Consider the following 10,267-nt stretch of genomic DNA (forward strand, 5'->3'; position numbering starts at 1 on the left):
TTTTCCCTTTCTGACTTACTTCACTCTGTATGCCAGTCTCTAGATCCATCCTCGTCTCTACAATTAACACAATCTCGTTCCTTTTTATGGCTGAGTAACATTCCATTGTATATATGTACCACATCTTCTTTATCCATTCGTCTGTCCATGGGCATTTAGGTTGCGTCCATGACCTGGCTAGTGTAAATAGTGCTGCAATGAATATTGGGGTGCATGTGTCTTTTTGAATTATAACTTTCTCTGGGTATATGCCCAGGAGAGGGATTGCTGGGTCATATGGTAATTCTATTTTTAGTTTTTTAAGGAACCTCCATAATGTTATCCACAGTGGCTGTATCAATTTACATTCCCACCAACAGTGCAAGAAGGTTCCCTTTTCTCCACACCCTCTCCAGCATTTATTGTTTGTAGATTTTCTGATGATGCCCATTATAACTGGTGTGAGGTGATACCTCATTGTAGTTTTGATTTGCATTTCTCTAATAATTAGTGATGTTGAGCAGCTTTTCATGTGCTTCCTGGCCATCTGTATGTCTTCTTTGGAGAAATGTCTATTTAGGTCTTCTGCTCATTTTGGGACGGGGTGGTTTGCTTTTTTGATATTGAGCTGCATGAGCTGTTTATATATTTTGGAGATTAATCCTTCGTCCATTGATTCATTTGCAAATATTTTCTCCCATTCTGAGGGGTGTCTTTTCGTCTTGTTTATGGTTTCCTTTGCTGTGCAAAAGCTTTGAAGTTTCATTAGGTCCCATTTGTTTATTTTTATTTTTATTTGCCTTACTCTAGGAGGTGGATCAAAAAAGACCTTGCTGTGATTTATGTCAGAGTGTTCTTCCTATGTTTTCCTCTAAGAGATTTATAGTGTACAGTCTTACATTTAGGTCTCTAATCCATTTTGAGTTTATTTTTGTGTATGGTGTTAGGGAGTGTTCTAATTTCATTCTTTTACATATAGCTGTCCAGTTTTCCCAGCACCACTTACTGAAGAGACTGTCTTTTCTCCACTGTATATCCTTGTCTCCTTTGTCATAGATTAGTTGACCATAGGTGCGTGGGTTTATCTCTGGGCTTTCTATCCTGTTCCATTGATCTATATTTCTGTTTTGGTGCCAGGACCATATTGCCTTGATTACTGTACCTTTGTAGTATAGTCTGAAGTCAGGGAATCTGATTCCTCGAGCTCCATTTTTTTCGCTCAAGACTGCTTTGGCTATTTGGAGTCTTTTGTGTCTCCATACAAATTTTAAGATTTTTTGTTCTAGTTCTGTAAAAAAATGCCATTGGTAATTTGACAGGGATTGCATTGAATCTGTAGATTGCTTTGGGTAGTACAGTCATTTTCACAATGATTTCCAGTGTATAGGAATGCAAGAGATTTCTGTGCATTAATTTTGTATCCTGCAACTTTACCAAATTCATTGATTAGCTCTAGTAGTTTTCTGCTGGCCTCTTTAAGATTTTCTAGGTATAGTATCATGTCATCTGCAAACAGTGACAGTTTTACTTCTTCTTTTCCAATTTGTATTCCTTTTATTTCTTTTTCTTCTCTCATTGTCATGGCTAGGACTTCCAAAACTATGTTGAATAATAGTGGCAAGAGTGGAAATCCTTGTCTTGTTCCTGATCTTAGAGGAAATGCTTTCAGTTTTTCACCATTGAGAATGATGTTTGCTGTGGGTTTGTCATATATGGCCTTTATTATGCTGAGGTAGGTTCCCTCTATGCCCACTTTCTGGAGAGTTTTTATCATAAATGGGTGCTGAATTTTTTCAAAAGCTTTTTCTGCATCTATTGAGATGATCATATGGTTTTTATTCTTCAATTTGTTAATATGATGTATCACATTGATTGATTTGGGTATATTGAAGAATCCTTGCATTCCTGGGATAAATCCCACTTGATCATGGTGTATGATCCTTTTAATGTGTTGTTGGATTCTGTTTGCTAGCATTTTGTTGAGGATTTCTGCAAGATATTCATCAGTGACATTGGTCTATAATTTTCTTTTTTTGTAGTATCTTTGTCTGGTTTGGGTATCAGGGTGATGGTGGCCTCATAGAATGAGTTTGTGAGTGTTCCTTGCGCTGCGATTTTTCGGAAGAGTTTGAGAAGGATGGGTGTTAGCTCTTCTCTAAATGTTTGATAGAATTCACCTGTGAAGGCACCTGGCATTGAACTTTTGTTTGTTGAAAGATTTTAAATCACAGTTTCAATTTCATTACTTGTGACTGGTCTGTTCATATTTTGTTTCTTCGTGGTTCAGTCTTGGAAGGTTATACCTTTCTAAGAATTTGTCCATTTCTTCCAGGTTGTCCATTTTACTGGCACAGAGTTGCTTGTAGTAGTCTCTCAGGATGCTTTGTATTTCAGCAGTGTCTGTTGTAACTTCCCCTTTTTCATTTCTATATTTATTGATTTGAGTCCTCTCCCTCTTTTTCTTGATGGGTCTGGCTAAAGGTTTATCAATTTTGTTTACCTTCTCAAAGAACTAGCTTTTAGTTTTATTGATCTTTGCTATTGTTTTCTTTGTTTCTATTTCATTTATCTCTGCTCTGATCTTTATGATTTCTTCTACTAACTTTAGGTTTTGTTTGTTTTTCTTTCTCTAGCTCCTTTAGTTGTAAGGTTAAATTGTTTATTTGAGATTTTTCTTGTTTCTTGAGGTAGGCTTGTATTGCTATAAACTTCCCTCTTAGAACTGCTTTTGCTGCATCCCATAGGTTTTGGATCGTCTTGTTTTCATTGTAATTTGTCTCTAGGTATTTTCTGATTTTCTCTTTGATTTCTTCAGTGATCTCTTGGTTATTTAGTAATGTACTGTGTAGCCTCCATGTGTTTGTGTTTTTCACGGTTTTTTCCCTGTAATTGATTTCTAATCTCATAGCGTTGTGGTCAGAAAAGATGCTTGCTATGATTTCAATTTTCTTAAATTTACTGAGGCTTGATTTGTGACCCAAGATGTGACCTATCCTGGAGAATGTTCCGCATACACTTGAGAAGAAAGTGTAATCTGCTGTTTTTGGATGGAATGTCCTATAAATATCAATTAAATCTATCTGGTCTATTGTGTCATTTAAAGCTTCTATTTTATCTGATATGAGTATAGCTACTCCAGCTTTCTTTTGATTTCCATTTGCATGGAATATCTTTTTCCATCCCCTCGCTTTCAGTCTGTATCTGTCCCTAGGTCTGAAGTGCGTCTCTTGTAGACAGCATTTATATGGGTCTTGTTTTTGTATCCATTCAGTGAGCCTGTGTCTTTTGGTTGGAGCATTTAATCCATTCACGTTTAAGGTAATTATCAATATGTATGTTCCTATTACCATTATCTTAATTGTTATGGGTTTGTTTTTGTAGGTCCTTTTCTTCTCTTGTGTTTCCCACTTAGAGAAGTTCCTTTAGCATTTGTTGTAGAGCTGGTTTGGTGGTGCTGAATTCTCTTAGCTTTTGCTTGTCTGTAAAGCTTTTGATTTCTCCGTTGAATCTGAATGAGATCCTTGCCGGGTACAGTAATCTTGGTTGTAGGTTCTTCCCTTTCATAACTTTAAATATACCACGCCACTCCCTTCTGGCTTGTAGAGTTTCTGCTGAGAAATCAGCTGTTAACCTTATGGGAGTTCCCTTGTATGTTACCTGTCATTTTTCCCTTGTTGCTTTCAATAATTTTTATTTGTCTTTAATTTTCGTCAATTTGATTACTATGTGTCTCAGTGTGTTTCTCCTTGGGTTTATCCTGCACTTCCTGAACTTGGATGGCTATTTCCTTTACCATGTTAGGGAGGTTTTCGACTATAATCTCTTCAAATATTTTCTCCAGTTCTTTCTCTCTCTTCTCCTTCTGGGACCCCTATAATGCGAATGTTGTTGCGTTTAATGTCGTCCCAGAGGTCTCTTAGGCTATCTTCATTTCTTTTCATTATTTTTCCTTTATTCTGTTCCATGGCAGTGAATTCCACCATTCTGTCTTCCAGGTCACTTATCCGTTCTTCTGACTCAGTTATTCTGCTATTGATTCCTTCTAGTGCAGTTTTCATTTCAGTTATTGTATTGTTCATCTCTGTTTGTTTGTTCTTTAATTCTTCTAGGTCTTTGTTAAACATTTCTTGCATCTTCTCGATCTTTGCCTCCATTCTTTTTCCGAGGTCCTGGATCATCTTCACTATCATTATTCTGAATTCTTTTTCAGGAAGCTTGCCTATCTCCACTTCATTTAGTTGTTTTTCTGGGGGTTTATCTTGTTCCTTCATCTGGTACAAAGTCCTCTGCCTTTTCATTTTGGCTATCTTTCTGTGAAAGTGGTTTTCCTTCCACAGGCTCCAGAACTGTCCACCCTTTTGTTCTATCATTTCTGTTTTTTTTAATCACTGGGGATGGAATTCATCACTCATTCCTCCAAATCTTTCCGAGCACAGCCTCCCACTCAAGGTGGTATATAATAATAAAAAACACTACTGAGTAGTCACTGTGTACTTGGCACTATTCTAAGTGATTTAAATATGCTGTACTGAATACTTACAATAAGCAAATGAAGTAAGTACTAATACTATAATTTTACAATGAGGATGTTACTTTGTCCAAAGTAACGGATTTTAAGTGGTACAGCCACTAAATCTTTCTGTCCAGTAGCCCTTCTCCCTATGAGAATATCTTGTTAGTGCAAAAAAAGCAGGTGCTAACTAGTAGAACATTCAAAATCCAGATTCAGTTAAAATTCTGTGGAAACTCCTAACTGATATCCTTAATATCAGCATTCCCACTCGATCCAAGAAAAGTCAGTCATCTCAGGACATCATCTGACAAGCATCATCCCTATTTTCTAGATGCTAGGATAGAACCAGCCTGATTCAGTAATAAGCACATGTACCACTATGGGGCAGCATCTATATCTTGTATGTGCTCTGAACAGCGCTCACCTCAGAGCGAGTATTTAGGCTACACTTGAAAGTGGAATTAACTCAGGGACTTTCCCAAGACTAAACAGCAAGTGGCAAAACCAGGACTTCTGCAATCTCTACTCCGGATATCAGCCATAGTCTGTACCTACTAGAAGTGAACTAGCTTCACAGAAGAGAATTCAGTCTGGTCCCATCAGAATCTACTGAGTCTGCCAACTTTCACAAACTAATAATACAGATGAAGAGGTTTAAATAAACATGACCATCTCAGGGTTCCCTTTCAAATGATTTTACACAAGAAGGAATGTACTTGCACCTTCAGAAGGAGGAACCAACTTCAAATTGACAGGATTTCAGGAAACTCTGATTGAAAAATCACGTTTTTCTGACAGCTCCCAGAATGAGAATTCATTGTTAGATCCTCTTCTCAATGAGCAGGAGCCACTTATAAATTAATACTGTCTATCTCTTGCTCAAGCCCTAAACTTCCTCAAGCAGCAACACATCACTCATATCTTCTTCATTTCCTTTCCTGTTGACCCATACAAGCCTCATGAATACCACCTAAGTATAAAATGAAAATTATAAGACAGACTCCCATAATCCTCTTAAAGAAAGCCCAAAAGGTAACTTCGACCTGGCAAAGTAAACTGATTTCCTGCTAGCTTAACTAACATTTATTGAGAGCTTATAATAACACAGGCATTGTATAAGGGGGAAAGGGATGCAAAATTATTGAGGTATATGGTCCCTGCCTTGAGAAGCTCACTGTTAAGTGGAAGACAGGCATATTCTAATATTTCCTTACAAAGAAATAAAATAAACATTATTTTCCCAGGATTTTTTTCAAATATGTCCTCACTTACTCCAAGCTATTGCCAAGATATCAAGCTCACCAGGCCTCCTTACTTTCAGCTGCCTAGTAACATCTCCATGTGCATATCCCATGACAACTTGATCTCAGCATACCAGACTATCTCCCCTATACCTCTTTCCATAGCCACCCAAACCTTAAAAAAATCTGCTCTACTTTTACTAATCCATATCCTGGTCAATGAAATTCCCATTTACCCAATTTCTCAAATTAGAAAACTTAGTCCACTGTCTCTCCCCAAACCGTCACTAAATCCTATTGCAGCTATCTTAGAAATACTTCTAAAATCCATTCCCCTCCTCTTCATTCCCACGGCCACATTTTATTCAGACTCTCAGTCAACTGCAACAACTCTAATTAGTCTCACTGCCTCATTTCTCATTACTTTAATCTGCACTTCTGTCACTCCCTAACATTAAAACGCTCCAATAGCTCCCTACTCTCTTTTCAGTCTCACCTCCTGGCAATTTCTCCACTACACATCCTGTTTTGGACAAATTTCTGACACTTAAACGTCATGTTATTTTTTTTCCTCACACTTTCACCATGCCTTTACTCATGCTGTTGTCTCCATCTGGAATGCCTTTCTTTACTTGTGCAAGCTCCTACCCATCTTCCAACATCCAACTCAAGTATCTCCTCCCTACAAACATTTCCCTGACTTTCCAGGCAATGGTAATATTTCCTTCACACCATATAAATTCCTTTTAATGGATATGTAACACACAGCACTACAATTTTCATGTGAATATGTCTCTGATGTTCTTGAGGAAAAATATTCATATTTCTAACCCCAGTGCCAGTTACATAATAAGTGCTCAATAGGGACTTCCCGGTGGTCCAGGGGGTAAGATTCTGTGCTCCCAATGCAGGGGGCCCGGATTCGATCCCTGGTTGGGGAACTAGATCCTGCATGCGTGCCGCAACTAAGAGTCCACATGCCACAACTAAGAAGTCTGCATGCTGCAACTAAAAGATGCCACATGGGTTAAGAATCCGCCTGCCAATGCAGGGGACACCGGTTCAAGCCAGCTCCTACCCATCTTCCAACATCCAACTCAAGTATCTCCTCCCTACAAACATTTCCCTGACTTTCCAGGCAATGGTAATATTTCCTTCACACCATATAAATTCCTTTTAATGGATATGTAACACACAGCACTACAATTTTCATGTGAATATGTCTCTGATGTTCTTGAGGAAAAATATTCATATTTCTAACCCCAGTGCCAGTTACATAATAAGTGCTCAATAGGGACTTCCCGGTGGTCCAGGGGGTAAGATTCTGTGCTCCCAATGCAGGGGGCCCGGATTCGATCCCTGGTTGGGGAACTAGATCCTGCATGCGTGCCGCAACTAAGAGTCCACATGCCACAACTAAGAAGTCTGCATGCTGCAACTAAAAGATGCCACATGGGTTAAGAATCCGCCTGCCAATGCAGGGGACACCGGTTCAAGCCCTGGTCCAGGAAGATCCCACATGCCGTGGAGCAACTAAGCCCATGCGCCACAACTACTGAGGCTGCACTCTAGAGCCCATGAGCCACAACTACTGAACCCGTGTGCCACAACTACTGAACCCGTGTGCCACAACTACTGAAGTCCGAGTGCCCAGAGCCTGTGCTCTGCAACAAGAGAAGCCACCGTAATGAGAAGCCTGCATGCTGCAACGAAGAGTAGCCCCCACCTGCCGCAACTAGGGAAAAGCCTGCGCGCAGCAATGAAGACCCAATGCAGCCATAAATTAATTAATTAATTTTTAAAATAAATAAATAATAGAAATGAAAGATGCCACATGCCGCAACGAAGATCCCACATGCTGCAACTAAGCCCCGGCGCAGCCAAAAATGCATTAAAAAGAAAACTTAATAAGTTCTCAATAAATGTGCGTTTAATAAACTGTGTGCCCTCATATATCCTGGATCAACTTGTTATTTGGTTACTTTCCCCAAATTTTATGGATTCTTGAACTTGGCTCTATGTAAAAGTCCAACTTTCATAACACTGCTTTGAGTTTTCAAGAGGTTTTATTATTATTATTATTCAAATGTCGAACAAGTGTATGAATTATAATGCCTAAACATCCAATGAAAATACCTTAAAGGCTCCCCTATTCATTAAGGAACGAATGAGAGTCCCCCTTCACAATCCTAACTAGAAGGATCTACCCCTCTCTAGACTGACTGATCTGATATCTGGAAAAGCCCTCACATAGGAACTACTGTGCACACAAGACCAACTGAAGGTACACCCAAAATAATTCCAATTAACTTGTGCTAAATTAAGAGCAGGGACACAAACCCTATTTGCCTTGATTTACGAAGTCAGAAAGAGTATAGAACAGCAAAGAAACAGCTCTCACTGAACTCAAAACCTTTTCTGGAGAGGAAGAATTGGGGAGGGTCGGATGATCCACATTTATTCGGGCCTGCCCAAGTTTCTACTTCCCCATGTCGAAAAGCAGCACTCCTCAGTTTCTGATAGTTCTTCCCCAGGGAACCAGTTTTTATCTCCTGTTTCTTCCCTACACTTTCCTGGAAACAGGTTCGTTTCCCAGGTTCACACCGAGTAACCAGAAAAAACACGGTAGCTTCAATGATTGTGTGTAAAGGGTGGGCTGAAGCCCGGCGATCAGAGACTGTAAAGAGGAGACGGGGACCTTCCGGGACGCCTGATGACTTCGGGCAGACAGGGCTTCCTCTAGCCCTTCTCCGAGGTCTTGCCCCACGCCCTCACCCCAGAAATTGGCTGGGCAGAAGGCCACTCGGGTGGGAAACACCTGGGAGGAAAGCTTTCAAGGTAGCCTGAGGGGTCGGAGTCAGCCTCGTGCGGGGTCAAAGGTCAGCGCCTCGGCTGCCAGGAGGGCCCAGCAGGGACCCGGAGCCAGAGGCGTGTGACCGGCACTGGAGGGTTAGAAGGACCGGCAGCTGGAGTAGCGAGCCGCTGCTCGCTCCGCTCCGCCGCACGCAGCCCCTGCGCTCCTCAGCAGCTGCCCTCCCTCCCTCTCCCCCCATAACCCCTGTCGTGCCCTAGCGAGCGCAGGCCCCGCCTCCAGAGCCGCCTCAGGGCCAAGGCCTAGTATGGCAGTACCCGCAGAGGTTGGCCAGGTTCGGAGACCGGCCCGGGCCGGCGCCGCTTACCGAGCGCCGCTTACCCTGGCTCCTCCTCCACCACCCGCGCCGCTCCCGGACCGGCTAGCTCCCGACGCCACCGACGCCGCAGCTGCTCCGGGCTGACGGACGAGCTGCCGACCTCCCCAGACCCTTCCCCCGGCCCGCCGTGCCCCGCAGGATCCTAAAGCCTGCCGCGTGATACGTTCGCCCGCGCCGACTGCCTGAGGCTGGCTCGGACCACGATTCCCAGCAACCATCACAAAGACTACGACTCCCGAAATGCACCACGAGAAAGAAATTAACAAAAGAAACATGTATCAAGAATCTACTGGATGCAAGTTTAATTAGCAGTTTCTTTAAACACGGCAGACCCTGAAACCGGCAATTCCACTTCCAGGAGTAACTATATCCTCTAAGAAACACTGGCAAAGTTTGGAAAGATATATGTTCCAAGCTCTTTATTGCAACTCTGTAAGTGAAAGATTGGATACAAACTCGTTCAATCAACATATATGTATTGTGTGCCTGCTATGTACAAAGCACCGTGTAAAGCTGTGTCAACTTGGCACGTTACCTCTCTGAGTCTCAGTTTTCTCACACGCAAAATGGAAGATTAAAAAAAGACATGCCGGTGGCTTCCCTGGTGGCGCAGTGGTTGCGCGAAAAAAAAAAAAAAAAAAAGACATGCCGAAAATAAAATTTAAAAATTAAAAAAAAAAAGAATCTGGAAACCCCCCCCCCAAAAAAAAAAAAAGACATGCCGGGCAGTGTGTGCGTGTGTGTATGTGTCTCCTTATAATGACTTTATAAAGTTGGTACCTCACAGATAACAAAAAAAAAAAGGTTTTGAGTGATTAAACAGCTTGCTTAATGTTCTAGTGTTAGTAAGAGGTGAAGAAGAGTTTAAACCCAGATCTATCAGGAAAGAGGTCTTAATAGCCCAAAAGCCCAGGTAATTTTTAATTTTTCTTGTCTGTTTACACAGTGGCATAAAACATGATTAGTGGTAAAATGTTGTACCCTAATAGGATATAAAAAAAGAGTGAGAAGTGGTAATAGGAAGGCATCTTGAGGTGAACCCCAAGAACTATTGTTCCTGAACATGAGTTAGAAGCCTCCTGTACAGCTGAAAGAACCCTTTCCATACCTGACTTCCTTTTAGCACATCTTTGTTGAGCACCTCCTGAATACCCAATTCTGGGAGAAGTAAAAAGAAAAACAATTACAATTCTGAGATTATATTGTAACAAAGTGATAGACTGATGATAGATAGAAAAATAGATATACAATTAAATGTTTTAAATATCAAACCGTGAATTATCGAAGGTAAGCTTAGAAAAGCTCAAGCTGTAAATGCCCTGAAAATTCAGAGAATGGAAAAT

At 41.0% G+C, this 10,267-nt stretch overlaps 1 protein-coding gene across 8 annotated transcripts in view; it reads right to left on the reverse strand.

Annotated features, from left to right (window-relative positions):
- The window catches only part of ARMH3 (armadillo like helical domain containing 3), a 173,617-nt gene extending 164,340 nt beyond the window's left edge, over positions 1-9,277 (reverse strand). For 2 of the 8 annotated variants that reach the window (XM_024121345.3, XM_028480975.2), the window contains exon 1: positions 8,927-9,189. The gene's annotated coding sequence lies outside the window, so the exon portion shown is untranslated. Of the gene's footprint in view, positions 1-8,912 lie in introns of all 8 variants that reach the window. The other 6 variants (XM_024121346.3, XM_055081246.1, XM_055081248.1 and 3 more) reach the window with 5 other exon arrangements.
- Positions 9,278-10,267: the final 990 nt, after the last annotated feature.

The sequence above is a fragment of the Physeter macrocephalus genome, chromosome 20 (genome assembly GCF_002837175.3).
Source record: "Physeter macrocephalus isolate SW-GA chromosome 20, ASM283717v5, whole genome shotgun sequence".
NCBI classification, from domain to species: Eukaryota; Metazoa; Chordata; class Mammalia; order Artiodactyla; family Physeteridae; genus Physeter; species Physeter macrocephalus.